At 37.4% G+C, this 15890-nt stretch overlaps 1 protein-coding gene across 8 annotated transcripts in view; it reads right to left on the bottom strand.

Moving 5' to 3' along the window:
• The window catches only part of NUMB (NUMB, endocytic adaptor protein), a 169417-nt gene that overhangs the window by 109331 nt on the left and 44196 nt on the right, over positions 1 to 15890 (bottom strand). For all 8 annotated transcript variants that reach the window (XM_018053999.1, XM_018054004.1, XM_018054001.1 and 5 more), the window contains exon 2: positions 14256 to 14387. The gene's annotated coding sequence lies outside the window, so the exon portion shown is untranslated. The remainder of the gene's footprint in view (positions 1 to 14255; positions 14388 to 15890) is intronic.

Raw genomic sequence — 15890 nt, 5'->3', positions numbered from 1 at the left:
ATAATGCATTGTGGCCAACATTCATGTTGCTCTAAAATATATTTACATTGCTATAAAATATATTTACATTCACTTTATCATATTTCACTCACTGTTAGAAACAAAATTTAGAAATATACAACATTCCAGATATAAATTCCAGAAAAAAGCCAGAAATTCACTCACATTCATCTTAAGAATTGAAATAAATGTACTGCTAGACTTTTTATTTTCTTAAAGTAGTTTCAGTCAAGAAGCTAGCCATTCTCTTCCCCAATTTCAGATGTTAAAAGTAGATAAAATCAAATTTATAGTAAATGAGTAAAATTTTAGAATTTGAATCTCAAAATATACAATGGCTATATAGAAAAAAATTCCCAATACTGGCTCCAAATCTAATAAAAGCCTTCAAAATAAAGTACTTGCAGCTCATTGTCTATGTGGGCCAAGAAGAGTCACAAGTTCTTGCTGGGATCTTTCCCCCATTTTAACAGCTTAGCACCATTAGTAGCAACGTTCACATCAAGCAAGTCTTCATATATTTTAAAGTGGTGTTTCAGAATGATGTAACGTACCAGAGGTAAGGAAAGAAGCCTCAACTAACCATTTGCAACAGGGATTAAAGGTAGGTACTCACCAACATAGCCATATGTGATGCTAGATGTGTTCTGCAGCAGGAAAGGCCTAGTTTTTGTTTTTTCTGTCTCAATCGTTCTCTTTTTAAAAGTATAAATAACAAAAGGTATTTTATTGCTGACAATAATGCAGGCGAGCTGAGTTTTAGGATGTATAAAAGGACACAAACACAGCTAAAAAAAGAAGTAAGATCTTTAATACAGCTACTTTTCTCTACATGGAATAGAATCGAAAATGAAGTTGATGTAGACTTCAGGTGGGAACAGAAACCAATATAGCCTTTCTAGAATTCAATCTGGCAATACACATCTAAGACTTTTAAATGAACATTTATCTAGGAATTTACCATATAGATATCATCACCTCAATCAGGTGCATCTGCACACACAGTGCCTCTCAAGTTTTAGTGTGCATCACAATCACCTAAAGAGCTTGTAAGACATAGCTGGGACCCAACAGAAGAGTTTTTGATTTTATAAGCCTGGGTAGAGGCCAAGAATTTTGCATTTCTAACAAATTCCCAGTTAACACTGATACCGCTGGCCCAAGAACCATACTGAGAACCACTGATACATAGAAATGGACTTCTATGAAGCCACTGAAAATGAAGTATATCTATACTGATATAATGTATATAAGCAGCAATGTGCTGATAAAATGGCTCTGGATGGAAATGAGCAGGGAAGGGGAAGCCCTGATTTGTACCATTTGCCAGTTTCTTTAGTTTAACTACTTCCACCATACTTAACACCAAGTTACCAATAATATGGGCTTCCATAATTCTTTAATTACTGGTTCTGGTGAGTCGATAATTTAGAAAAACATAATGGTCATAAATTATTGGCAAGTGAAAATTTAAGTTATGAAATTGTATATATGATCCTATTAATAAAAATACACACTTGTGTATGTATATATGAATTTGTACGTGTATGCATCATTTAAAGATCAGAACGATATAGCCATATTAATAGCAATTACCTCTGTATTAGAGTATTAGAGATAACCTTTTTATATTTGCCTATTTGTAGTTTCAAAAATAAATACAACTAACAAGTATTATTTCGGTAATTTTTTTAGTCAATACGCAAGGGAGACAAACGATGTCTACATAAAGAGATGCTCAACCTCACAATCACAGAAATGTAAATTAAAATAAAATACTACTTTATTACAATCAGACTGAAGAGACTAAACAGATGGATAAAACCAAACGCTGGTGAGAATTTAAGGAAATGGGAACCCCAATACACTGCTGGTGGGAGCATAAACTGGGCAACCATTCTGGAAAACAATTGGCAGTATTTAGTGAAATTAAGTATGTGTATGGATCATAAATCAGGAATTCCTTTCTTCAGTGTAGACTACAGAGAAGCCTTTGTACAAGTCAACAGGGGATATGTATAAGGAAGTTCACAGCAATTCTACTATATTAGTAATTTTTAAGCCACATCTAGAAATCTGTTATCAGATAAATAAGTAAAATGTAGAAATGCACATAAAATTCAATATTATACAACAGTCAGTAGATATTAACCAGATTTACACATTCTCTTTAAATCTTAAAATAATGTTGAGCAAAAAAGAGTAACTGAAATTTCCAGCACAAAACCATTATACCAAGTCCCAGAATTCAAGCCAGTTTCACCTTGCATAACCAAAATCTCACAACTAAATTTAAAATTCATTTTGTTTCCGTGTTTCCCACAGTACCCAGAAAGATGTTATTATGTAATTATAAAGCACCTATGTGTTGAACATCATACTGAAACAACATGAATGCATTTCTAAAGTAAAATGAATGTTATTATACAACAGGGACAGATACTATTTATTGACTACCCAACAAGCCACTCCCAATCCTTCCTTCCTTCTTGCCTCTCACTATAGAGGCCAGTTAGAGGTGTCCATAAAACCCATTTTGGCCCATGAGACATTAGCAGCACTTATGAACAAGTCACGTCCAGGAAAGCTTTTTCTTGGCCTGGATCTTTTGCTGTCCTCTGTAACTGTGGGTGGGGGAACTGTGGCAGTTATCTTAGGACCATGAAGGCAAAGCAAATTACAAAGATATGGGCCCCAACACTGTTGAGTCACTGAAGCAACATGAGCAACCGCCTTTCCAGGCTTATGTAAGGAAAACAAACTTCTCTTTGTTTAAGCCTTGTAGACAGATTTTCAATTACTTACACTTTATACAATCCTTTTATTTCACCATATCAGAAACTCTATATAAGTAATAAATCAGCCTGACAAAGTTCTAACCTTCTGTAGGACTACCATAATGAGTATCCGCTTAGAGTACTGCAAGAAGTCTGAGCTGAGGGAGGAATGAGACAAAATAAGAATATAGAAGCAACATCAAGACAGTATGGTACTGGCACAAAGACAGAAATATAGATCAATGGAACAAAATAGAAAGCCCAGAGAGAAATCCACACACCTACGGACACCTTATCTTCGACAAAGGAGGCAAAAATATACAATGGATTAAAGACAGTCTCTTTAACAAGTGGTGCTGGGAAAACTGGTCAACCACTTGTAAAAGAATGAAACTAGAACACTTTCTAACATCATACACAAAAATAAACTCAAAATGGATTAAAGATCTAAACGTAAGACCAGAAACTATAAAACTCCTAGACGAGAACATAGGCAAAAACACTCTCCGACATAAATCACAGCAGGATCCTCTATGATCCACCTCCCAGAATACTGGAAATAAAAGCAAAAATAAACAAATGGGATCTAATGAAACTTAAAAGCTTCTGCACAACAAAGGAAACTATAAGCAAGGTGAAAAGACAGCCTTCGGAATGGGAGAAAATAATAGCAAATGAAGCAACTGACAAACAACTCATCTCAAAAATATACAAGCAACTCATGCAGCTCAATTCCAGAAAAATAAACGACCCAATCAAAAAATGGGCCAAAGAACTAAATAGACATTTCTCCAAAGAAGACATACAGATGGCTAACACATGAAAAGATGCTCAACATCACTCATTATCAGAGAAATGCAAATCAAGACCACAGTGAGGTACCATTTCACACCAGTCAGAATGGCTGCAATCCGAAAGTCTACAAGCAATAAATGCTGGAGAGGGTGTGGAGAAAAGGGAACCCTCTTACACTGTTGGCAGGAATGCAAATTAGTACAGCCACTATGGAGAACAGTGTGGAGATTCATTAAAAAACTGGAAATAGAACTGCCTTATGACCCAGCAATCCCACTGCTGGGCATACACACCGAGGAAACTAGAATTGAAAGAGACACGTGTACCCCAATGTTCATCGCAGCACTGTTTATAATAGCCAGGACATGGAAACAACCTAGATGTCCATCAGCAGATGAATGGATAAGAAAGCTGTGGTACATATACACAATGGAGTATTACTCAGCCATTAAAAAGAATACATTTGAATCAGTTCTAATGAGGTCAATGAAACTGGAGCCGATTATACAGAGTGAAGTAAGCCAGAAAGAAAAACACCAATACAGTATACTAACACATATATATGGAATTTAGACAGATGGTAATGATAACCCTGTATGCGAGACAGCAAAAGAGACGCAGATATACAGAACAGACTTTTGGACTCTGTGGAGAGGGAGAGGGTGGGATGATTTGGGAAAATGGGATTGAAACGTATAATATCATATAAGAAATGAATCACCAGTCTAGGTTCGATGCAGGATACAGGATGCTTGGGGCTGGTGCACTGGGATGACCCAGAGGGATGGTATGGGGAGGGAGGTGGAAGGGGGGTTCAGGAATGGGAACTTATGTACATCCGTGGCGGATTCATGTTGATGTATGGCAAAGCCAATACAGTATTGTAAAGTAAAAAAAAATATATATATATATATATAGAATCAAGAAGTTCTCTAGCTCTGAACTGCACACATTGGAAGAGCCCAGACACTCAAATTAATCAATAAGAGAGTATTCATTAGGACAGTCATCTCTGTGAACAATAACTCAGGCCTTCAAGCGTCAAAGCAGACACCTGGAACATTAAGACTACTGTCCAAAAAAACTCATACTGTTAATATTCCTAGGTATGATAATGGTATTAGGTATGGTACTATTCTTTCAACATTCTTATGGATTTTAAAGTTCCATGATAAAAAGTAGGTGTTAATATTAATTTCCTCATTTGAGTATTGCGTTTTAGCTATATAAGATGTAACCACTGGGTAAAGAGCACAGAACCTTCCTGTCATCTTTTCACAACGTCCCATTAATTTAAAATTACATAAAAACAAAATGGTAAAACAAAAATGTTGGAAGAATTTCCAACAGTTTAGTAACAAACACTATAAAACCTGGATAGAATGCATGAACAGCTATGTGATGACTCTGAAATGTAAACATTACAGGTAGATCTGAGAAAAGCAACAGAACTTGCTGTTTATCAACGCACTTGCTGTATGTTTAGCATTTTTCCTCCTCTAGTATCCCCCAGCCTGAACTCAGCACAGCCCAAAACCCAGAAGTGAACACAATGGTGGAGGCAGAGAGATACCGGAGAAACCCTCTAGCTCTGGCCCAAGGACAGAAAATGGGAATGTTCAATCATTTGGTCATGTCCAACTTTGTAGCCCATGGCTCCTCTAAAGGGAACTCCTCAAGTGCAAAGAAAGCAGGGAAATCACTAGGGTATTTTTTCATTCTCCTTTCTCTCCATACTCCCATGTCGCAGTCCCTAGGCCTTCTGTGGGGGATGCAAAGCAACAACAGAAAAATCAATTAGGAGTGGAAGCCTCCAGGAGCAAAAACTCTTGAGGGGACTATTCCTCTCTGTTCAACAGAACCCTGCTTCCAAGTGGACAGGCCACACTCCATTGTTTTTTCCTTTTCTCTCCCTGTTCTCGAGAAAATATCTCCACAAAGTTGTTTATGAGCTCTGAGCTCCCTCTCAACCTGTGAAGGTATGAATCTGATGCCAATTAACATAATATAACCTTTGAAAACAGAGAAATTGAGCAGACCTCCAACCGAATCCCTGACTGACCAGTGAAAGGAACACACATGGGACAGATCTGAAAAGCACTGACAGAGCTGTGAAAACTGAATTGACATTGGAATCACAACCCATAGAATGCTAAAACAAAAATATCAACATTTTCCACAGAAAGTAAACAAAACCTAGAATCTCATTATATAAAACTCAGATTGAATGTCCAGATACAAAGCAAAATTACTCAGCCTGAGAACCACAAAAATCTCAGCTCACATGGGAAAATACAACATTGATGAAGAGATGAACTTAGATATTGGAATTATCCCAGAAGGACTTTAAAGCAGCTATTGTAAAAATGCTCAAATAAATATCAAACACTCTTGAAATAAGTGTTAAATTAGAAATCACCAGCAAAAAAAAAAAAAAACAGAAGATAAAGAACAAATAGAAATTTTAGAACTTGTGAATAAGAGTTCAATGTCCTTTGAATTAAAATACACTTTTTCTTTCTCTCCCAATTTAATGTTTTCCAAAATCTCAAACTACTGAAATATGTCCAGTCTAAAAAAAAAACAACAAACTGGAATGAAAAGATTCAGAAACCATACACCTCACTTAATGAACCAGGGGGGCACCTCCCTCCACTCTTCTTCCTTGTCCTTAAGTAACCCCTCAATGTAAACTGACCTTTTTCCAGACTCCAACTTAGGTAAAATACTACTCTATCTTCAGGGCACAGATCAAATGCCATATCCATGAAGCAAGTAAGAAAGCAAGTAAGAATATTTCTCACCTATAAACTCAAGAACTACTATAAGTTGCACACTGAAGTTTGGCATCTACATAATTTCTTTTTTATGGTTATTTACACATAATTTCTTTTTTATGGTTATTATAAATAACCTAATAGATCTCTTCTAATACATTTAAAATTCTTTAAGACCATGAAGTTTTGGCTCCCATTTCTTACCTACCTCAACATCTTCAATGAACTGATTAGTACAAATTTGTTGAACTGAACTTCAATTATTAAAAGAGCTTTCAAACAAAATGTATGAGAGAACTTTGAGCTACATCAAAACTTTCAGCTTCTGTGTTTTAGTTTAGTTTATGAATCAAAATCTACAGAATGACAAATAATTTTTTGCATGCAAAAAAATGAAGAAATAAGCATTTACTGTATATCACAGGAAACTATATTCAGTATCTTGTAATAACCTATAACAGAAGATAATTTGAAAAAATACATATATATGTATATAACTGAATCACTTTGCCTATACTAACACAGTATTGTAAATCAACTACCCTTTATATTTTTTTTAAAACGAAGAAACATGTAACATGGAAAGAGACACTTCCTTAATCCTTTTCTTATAAAAGTTTCTTTTAAAAGAAATATTAAAATTTAGTTCCCCCAAAGACAGGCAAATAGAACACAAAGGAATTTAGCTATAACTTGTAAGGATAAAACAATTAAAACTGTTTTTTTAAAATAGGATTAACTTAAAATTATAATAACCACATTCAACTTCAAACAAACAGCTGTAATGCTATCAGTTACTGTAAGTAAGTGTTAGTAGCTCAGTAGTGCCCAACTCTTTGCAACCCCATGGACTGCAGCCCACCAGCCTCCTCAGTCCATGAGATTTTCCAGGCAAGGATACTGGAGTGGGTAGCCATTTCCTTCTCCAGGGGATCTTCCCAACCCAGGGATCGAACCCGGGTCTCCCGTACTGCAGGCAGATCCTTTACCGACAGCTACACGGGAAGCCCAAAGTGAAAGTAAAGTCGCTCAGTCGTGTCCGACTCTTTGTGACCCCATGGACTGCAGCCCACCAGGCTCCTCCATCCATGGGATTCTCCAGGCAAGAATACTGGAGTGGGCTGGCCCTCAAATTTCTTAAGTATATACAACAATGCCATACTATAAAATAAAAATAGAAGGTGATTATAAAATCAACTTTCCACTCTACCTTCCCAGAATCCAATTTAACGTCTATCTTTTGGCCTAAAAAATAAGATAGTTCACTACAAGTGAAAGACACAGAAATCAGTACTATGTGCAGTGGAAAGAGCATCCACTCTTTGGAATTAATCCTGGATTTAAATTCTCCTTCTGGCTTCCCTGGTGGCTCAGACGGTAAAGAATCTGCCTGCAACGCGGAAGACCCGGGTTCGATTCCTGGGTCGGGAAGATCCCCTGGAGAAGGAAATGGCAATCCACTCCAGCACTCTTGCCTGGAAAATCCCATGGATGGAGGAGCCTGATAGGCTATAATCCATGGGGTCGCAAAGAGTTGAACACGACTGAACGACTTTACTTCTGCCTTTCAAAGTCATTTTATCAGTCTAGGCTTCAGCCTCCTCAACTGTAAAACCATCTATCTCATCCAGATTAAAGGAGAAAATATATACATGGTTTAACATAGCATCTGGTAAACAGCAGTTGGTATTGTTATCATTTCACCATTGGCACAACCACTGAGAAAAAGTTCTTTTTCAGCTTCTCCAAACCACAGTTGGTCCTGCTCTACATAGGAATTCTGATATCATTCACTCTGCTTACTAATGAAAGTCTCTAATTCCTAAAATGATTCAGTATCAAGAAGAGCCTTCTTTCTCTGTACCTGAGATCAAACTATCTGAAGGCCTTTTGAAGAAATAAACAGTACTTATGACAGAAGTCTCAACATATCACCTTGATTGTCCTGAAACCTTTTCATTAACAACTGCTACTATCCTTTCCAACTAAATTAATGACCCCTTTGAAAACGTGAAACTCTGCATCTCCACTAGATAGTGTGGCATTACTTTTTTTTTCTTTTTTGAAAAAGACAAGCCTTAATTTAGAAAATTTGGGGCAAGCTGGATTTCTAAAAGATTCCAAAGATGATAAAATTAGAAAATTCTGGGAATTCCCTGGCAGTCCAGTGGTTAGGATTTGGCACTGACACAGCATGGCATAGGTTCAACCCCTGGTCAGGGAACTAAGATTCCACAAGCCTCAGGGGGCCACCAAAAAAAGAGAGAGAAAAAAATTCTGCATCTAACAAGTAATTATCCAAATCTTGATAGTCTCTGGATTTAGGACAATTGTATCAAGGGGGTGGAAGAAAGTACCCAAATACACATTTTTAAAAAGAAAAAATTTAACCTAACCTACTTAACAGGTCTTCCCTGGTGACTTAGATGGTAAAGAATCTGCCTGCAATTCAGGAGACCTGGGTTTGATCCTTGGTCAGGAAGAGATCCCCGGGAGAAGGAAATGACAACCCACTCTAGTTTTCTTGCCTGGGAAATCCCATGAAGAGAGGAGCCTGGGGGGGCAGGCTATAGTCCATGGAAGTCACAAAAGTCAGACACAACGTTGTGACTAAACCACCACCACAGGGTCTAAACTAGGATGAGGCAAGTGAGGTACCCTAGCACAGAATTTAACAAGGTACTTTCTCTCAGGATCATGCAAGGGACTCCCCCATGAGGCTACTACTTATTCATTTATTCAACACATATTGGATGAACAGGCCTATTCCTTGTCCTCAAGGACATAGCAGTCCAGTGAAGGATGCAGATATATTAATACATAATTGCAATTTAGTTTGAGAGTTGCTATAATAAAGGTAGATACTACCTACAGAGGTATCCCAGAAGATGAAGTGGTTTAACTGGCTTGGGTGAGCCACGGAGCAATTCAAAGAGGCAATTTATCTGGAGTTTAAATAATTTATCATAGTACTCCCAAGAGGCTAAGGTGGGCAGGAAACAGCATTCTAGGCAAAGGGAATAGCTGGCTAAAGCTCAAAGGCAGAATCTATTGAAGGAACTACGAGGAATTTGGTGAAAATAATCTAAAAGGAAGCAGTGAGCTATAAAACTGAAGTGGTAGCTAGAAAACAGTTAAGAGTTTAGGCCCATAAGGTAGGGCTCCTTAAACACCACATTTAGAAATTTATTTCACAAGCAGTAGGGTATAATTATGAGTGGTAAATCAGACCTATGACTTAGGATAATTCTGGTTACTTTGTTTTCTGACTGTTCTGGACTAGAACAGTGACCTCCAAATTTTTTTGATTCTGTACCCCATTACTAAAATATTTTTAGCGTATCCTTCAATGTGTGTGCATTTATACATATCTGGATAATACTATAGTCACATATTAATCACATAAGTAGAAAAGGTTTAAAGCATGAGATGATAAATATAGTAACACAAATATAATAACAGTCAAAAAGGAGAAACAATCCAAAAGTCTATCAACCAATGAATGAATTTTTTTAATGTGGTTCTGCCATACAATGGAATACTATTCAATAATAAAAAGGAACAATGCTGCTTGATACACGCTACAATATGAACCTCAAAAACATTAAGCTAGGGACATCCCTGGCAGTCCAGTGCTTAAGACTTCATCCTCCAACGCAAGGGGTATGAGCTCGATCCCTGATTAAGGAGCTAAAGTCCATATACCTCACCACAGCCAAAAAACCAGAACATAAACAACAAAAACAAAACTGTAACAAATTCAATAAAGACTTTAAAAATGGTCCACATCCAAAAAAATGTTTAAAAAAAAAATTAAGCCAAGTGAAAAAGGCCAGACACGAGATCACATATTGTATGATTCCAACTATGTGAAATCTCCAGAAAAAGCAAATTTTTTAAATGCAAAGTATATTACTGACTACCTGAGGCTGGACATAGGTACAAGAATTAATTGCAAATGCATACAAGGAATTTGGCGGGGGGTGAGGGGGATGGAAATGAAGATATTCTAAAACTGAATTTTGGAGACTGTAGGTAAACTACATATCAAAAACAAAACACAGAAAAAAAGATAAAATTTGTGGTTACCAGAGGGAGGAGAGTGGAGAAGGGGAGAATTACATGAAGGCAATCAAAAGGTACAAACTTCCAGTTATACGTATGTACTAGGGATATAATGTACAACATGATAAATATAATGAATACTGCTGTATGTCATAAATGAAAGTTAAGAGAGTAAATCCTAAGAGTTCTCGTCACAAGGAAAAATTTTTTCCTTTTAATTTTACTATGGGCTTCCCTGGTGGTTCAGTTGGTAAAGAATCCACCTGCAATGCAGGAGGCCTGGGTTTGATCCCTGGGCTGGGAAGATCCCCTGGAGGAGGGCATAGCAACCCACTCCAGTATTCTTGCCTGGAAAATCCCCATGGACAGAGGAGCCTGGAGGACTGCAGCTTTTCCTTGTTATACTATGAGATGACAGATAAGTTTCACTGAGAGAAGAAAGAAAGTGAAGTCGCTCAGTCATGTCCAACTCTTTGTGACCCCATGGACTGTAGCCTACCAGGTTCCTCTGTTCATGGGATTTTCCAGGCAAGAATACTGAAGTGGGTTGCCATTTCCTTCTCCAGGAGATCTTTCCGACCCAGGGATCGAACCCGGGTCTCCCACATTGTAGGCAGACGCTTTACCGTCTGAGCCACCATCCACTGAGAAGAGAAGGGGAAGACAGAGGATGAAATGGTCAGATGGCATCACTGACTTAATGGAAATAAGTTTGAGCAACTCTATGAGATAGTGAAGGGCAGGGAAGCCTGGTGTGCTGCAGTTCATGGGATGGAAAAGAGTCGGATATGACTTAGTGATTGAACAACAACAAATTTACTGTGATAATCACTTCATGATGTATAAGAGTCAAATCATTACGCTGTATACCTTAAACTTATACACTGCTGTACTTCCTGGTGGCTCAGATGGTAAAGAATCCTCCTGCAAGGTAGGAGACCTGAGTTCCATCCCTGGGCTGGGAAGATCCCCTGGAGGAGTGCATGGCAACCCACTCCAGTATTCTTGCCTGGAAAATCCCCATGGACAGAGGAGCCTAGTGGGCTACAGTCCATGGGGTCGCAAAGAGTCGGACATGACTGAGCGACTAAGCACAACACAGCACTTAAATGATTGGGGCCAAGTTATGCTTTCACTGTAGTCTAAATATTTAGAGCATTATGTCTAAGAAAACAATGTACATACCTTAATTTAGGAATAATGTTCATCACCATCTGAGCCTTCAGAGTCATAATCTTTTGCAACAATAACACCAAAGATCACTGATCACAGAACACCATAACAAATATAATGAAAATGAAAATGTCTAAAATAGTGTGAGAATTACCAGAATGTGACACAGAGACATGAGGTGAGGAAATGCTGTTGGAAAAATGGCGTAAACAGACTTGTTCCATGCAGGGTTGCCACAAACTTTAAATTTGTAAAAAATGCAGTATCTGCAGAGCACAGTAAAATGAGGTAAGCATCTACTGTAATGTAAAAAGTAATGCAGGTATCTATGCAAAGTAACTTTGTAACAGACCAGGAAAGAAAGTTGGAAGAAAAAAGGCTGGTTGGGGGCCTATCCGATAGTTGAAAGACACCACTAAGACCTAAATGCAAGACAGTGATAGTGAGAATGCAAATCTAGAGCTTCAACAATTCAACAAAAACAAAAAACCAAACAATCTGATTAGAAAAAAGGTGAAGGACTTGAACAGATATTCTCCAAAGAAACTCTATTTGTATAAAAGCCAACAAGCACGTGAAAAGATGCTCAGATGGCTTCAGAAAGGCCATTACTAAAAAACAAACAAGAGTTGGTGAGGATGTGGAGAAATTGGAACCTTTCTGTATTGTTAGTGAAAATGTAAAATGGTGCAGCAGCTATGGAAGCAGTATGGCAGCTCCTCAAAATTTAAACAAAGTACCACAATTCCACTTTTGGGTATACACACAGAAGAACTGAAAGCATGGGCACAAAGAGAGATTTGTATACCAATACTCATAACAGCATTATTCACAATAGCCTAAAGCAATCCAAGGGTCCAACAAAGGATGAATGGATAAATAAAATGTACTATACACAAACAATGGAATGTTATTCAGCCTTAAAATGAAAGAAACTGATACATGCTACAGCATGTACGATCCTCAAGGACACCATGCTAAGTGAAATAAGCCAGTCAACAATAGTATAAAGAGTATACAATTCCATTTACATGAGGTACCTAGAGTGATCAAATTTATACACAGAATATAGAATGTTGGTTGCCAGGGGCTAAAGGGAGAGGGGAATACGGAGGTGTTTATTGGGTAGAATTTCAATTTTGCAAGATTTAGAGTTCTGCAAGATTTAGGAGATTGGTGGCAAAATAGTGTGAACATATTTAGTACCACTGAACTGTACACTTAAAGAATGATTAATATGGGGACTTCTGTGGCAGTCCAGTGGTTAAGTCTCCATATTTTCAATGAAAAGGGCAAGGGTTCAAGCCTTGGTCAAGGAACTAAGATCCCATATGCTACATGCAACCAAAAAAAGAAAAAAGATTAATATGGTCAATTCTATGCTATGACAATCACTTCCCTGCCACAAATTCTAAATACTTTTGTTAAACATTTCACATCTACTATATTAGAAACCACCTTCCCAAATAATTCTCAAATTATTAAAATAAACAAGAAAAAAAAACACCCACACAGACTTTGAACAGAAATGATTAGCATTTTCTAGAAACAAAAAAACCTAACTACAAATCTTATTTTTCATCTTGTTTATAAAGTTTTGTCTCTACTTTTGATTATAGCAGCATGCTTTGTTGATATGAAATAAAACTCAAAATTGATTTTACTTCTTCCTGTTTAGGCATCTTATTTTCAGTATATTTCAGTAAATAAGAGCACACAAAATTCTTATTGGACTCATACACCATCATTTCCTACAAATATTCACCTTTTTCATTTATTACACCCATGTTTATATTCTTTATCTTAAAAGTAATGCAAATCATGGCAAATCACATAGTTCAAAAATGGCTACAATGGCAGATTCCATGCCATATGTTCTTATAATCTTCTGTTGATACTCTTCCCTTCAAGTGGTAGGGTTCGATGTCCAGCTACTCCTCTGAACCTGGGGAGACCTTCATGACTACCTCAACCAATAGAAGAGAGCAAAGTAACAGTATGTGACTTCCAAAAACTAAGTCAAATATGCCATACAACTTCACCTTGCTCTTTTGGGATGCTCTCTCTTGGAACCCAGCCAACATGCTGCGAGGAAACCAAGAAGTAAAAAACAGGTCATATATAGGTGTTCTGGCCCACAGCCCAGGCCCCTACCAACGGCCTGGCATCAACCACCAGACACAAGAGTGAGCAAGCCTTCAAATGATTACAGCTCAGGGGAATGAGCTACCCCCTTTTCTCCAGCAACCCCACCTCATTCCACTTGTTAACAGACAAGCTGTCTCCACCAAGCGAGCCTTATCCAAATTACAGATACACAAGCAAAATAAATGACTGATAGGTCTAAAACCACTAAGTCTTGAGTGTTTTGTTACACAACAATAAATAAATAATACAAGTTCATAAATACAATCTGGAAAATGTATAAAACAAGAAAGAAAAAAACTTTAATTATCCTAAATTTCACCACAGTTAACATTTGACACATATTTTACAAGCAAGAAAATCTTTTGCCCCAACCAAATAAGATTCCAAATGCTTTGTTTTTAATCAGCTTAAAGGGTTAAATTCTTAAAGGCAGTCAACTGCTTGCATCTAATAAGAAACAGGAAGGAAAACTATTAGCATTCATCCTACTTTCCTTATCCTGATTCTCTCTTTCACTTACCTGTCCTGAGTGAGGTGTCTGAGGATTGCTGGCCCACCAATATTCCAATCTATGGATGCGGATCAAGATCTCGGGTTTTAACAGCAGCTGCACTGGCCTTCTTCCTTGGAAGAAGTTGCTTTAGCCCCAAATCTGAAATTTTCAAAGAAAGTAAATGCTAAATATAGATGTCTTTTTAAAATCACTTATAATTCCATCTCTACAACTGAATAGGGGCTGTTAGAGGAGGGTAAGATTACACAGAAGTGAATCCACAGGTTTCACTAAAATGGATTTGGGTAATACAGATTTAATCCAGCTCTGCTTCTTAACAATTACAGGATTTTAGTGAAGGCACAAATTGTCTGTGCCAGTCCTGAATATCCATTGGAAGGACTGATGTAGAAGCTGAAGATCCAATACTTTGGCCACCTGATGCAAAGAACTGATTCATTGGAAAAGACCTGATCCTGGGAAAGGTTGAAGGCAGGAGGAGAAGGGGGTGACAGAGGATGAAATGGTTCAATGGCATCAGAGGTTGAGATGGTTCGATGGCATCACTGACTTAATGGACGTGAGTTTGAGCAAGCTCCGGGAGTTGGTGATTAACAGGGAAGCCTGGCGCGCTGCAGTCCATGGGGTCGCAAAGAGTCAGACACGACTGAGTGACTGAACTGAACTGAATCTCATCATGTGATGAAGATTGAGGGGACGGGATCAAAATTTGGGGCTGAGAGTCAGAAGACCTGGATTTTAAGTTCAATGATCATCCTGCCTTGCTGTAAGAACTTAAGATACTTCTCTAAGATACATCAACTCTAAAAGGAGAAGATTGCATTTCTTGAACAGGTGCCAGCCATGACTAAAATATGGGTTTAAAGTTACCAAACTGTGCTTACTATGAAACCGTCCTTCCTACTATTTTGGTGTTAAAATGGTTTCTTTTATAAGATGATGTGATAGACAGTACTAGTTGTGTTTTAAATACCCTAAAGAGTCAAAATCAAAAGTTATAACCCTACATAAATGATCTAAAATTTTTAGAAGTTCTACTGTCTAGTATTATTTACATGAATCAAATTCCTTTTACTTCTAACATTCTAAATATTCATTCATTACTCAACTAATATTATATACCTAATATGTGACAAGTACTCTACCAGTGGCTGAGGAGCCCTAGAAATATTTTAGACTAATCTCTGCCCTAAAAAAACTCCCAATGTAACAGGGAAATCAACACATAAACTTCAGATACAATTTAATGAATTAAGTCTTCAAATAGATGTTTTGCACCTATGACAAATATATAGGAGGTAGAATAGCAGAATGAATGAGTTTTTAAATAAGCAGGATTTTGGACTGAGTTTTGTAGTTGTGTAAGAAATTACCTCTGTGATCCTCAATTTCCATATTTGCAAAACAGGAATGATACAGCTACCACTGAGTTATGATAAACAGATAAGATATTAAAGGCAAAGAGTCAATCCACCCAAAAGTTTGGCTTAATAAAATGATCTGGCACAAAAGGAATTATTTCAACACCAATTTACGCTCAGTGGTACCTTTCTCTACCAGCCTCTAGACAATAGAAGGACATATCAAGTTTGCTCCATTTTACATTTCTAGCACATAGTACAATGTCTTGTAAAGAACAGG

Source organism: Capra hircus, chromosome 10 (genome assembly GCF_001704415.2).
Source record: "Capra hircus breed San Clemente chromosome 10, ASM170441v1, whole genome shotgun sequence".
Lineage (NCBI taxonomy): Eukaryota > Metazoa > Chordata > Mammalia > Artiodactyla > Bovidae > Capra > Capra hircus.
This window is presented reverse-complemented; position numbering and strand designations above follow the sequence as displayed.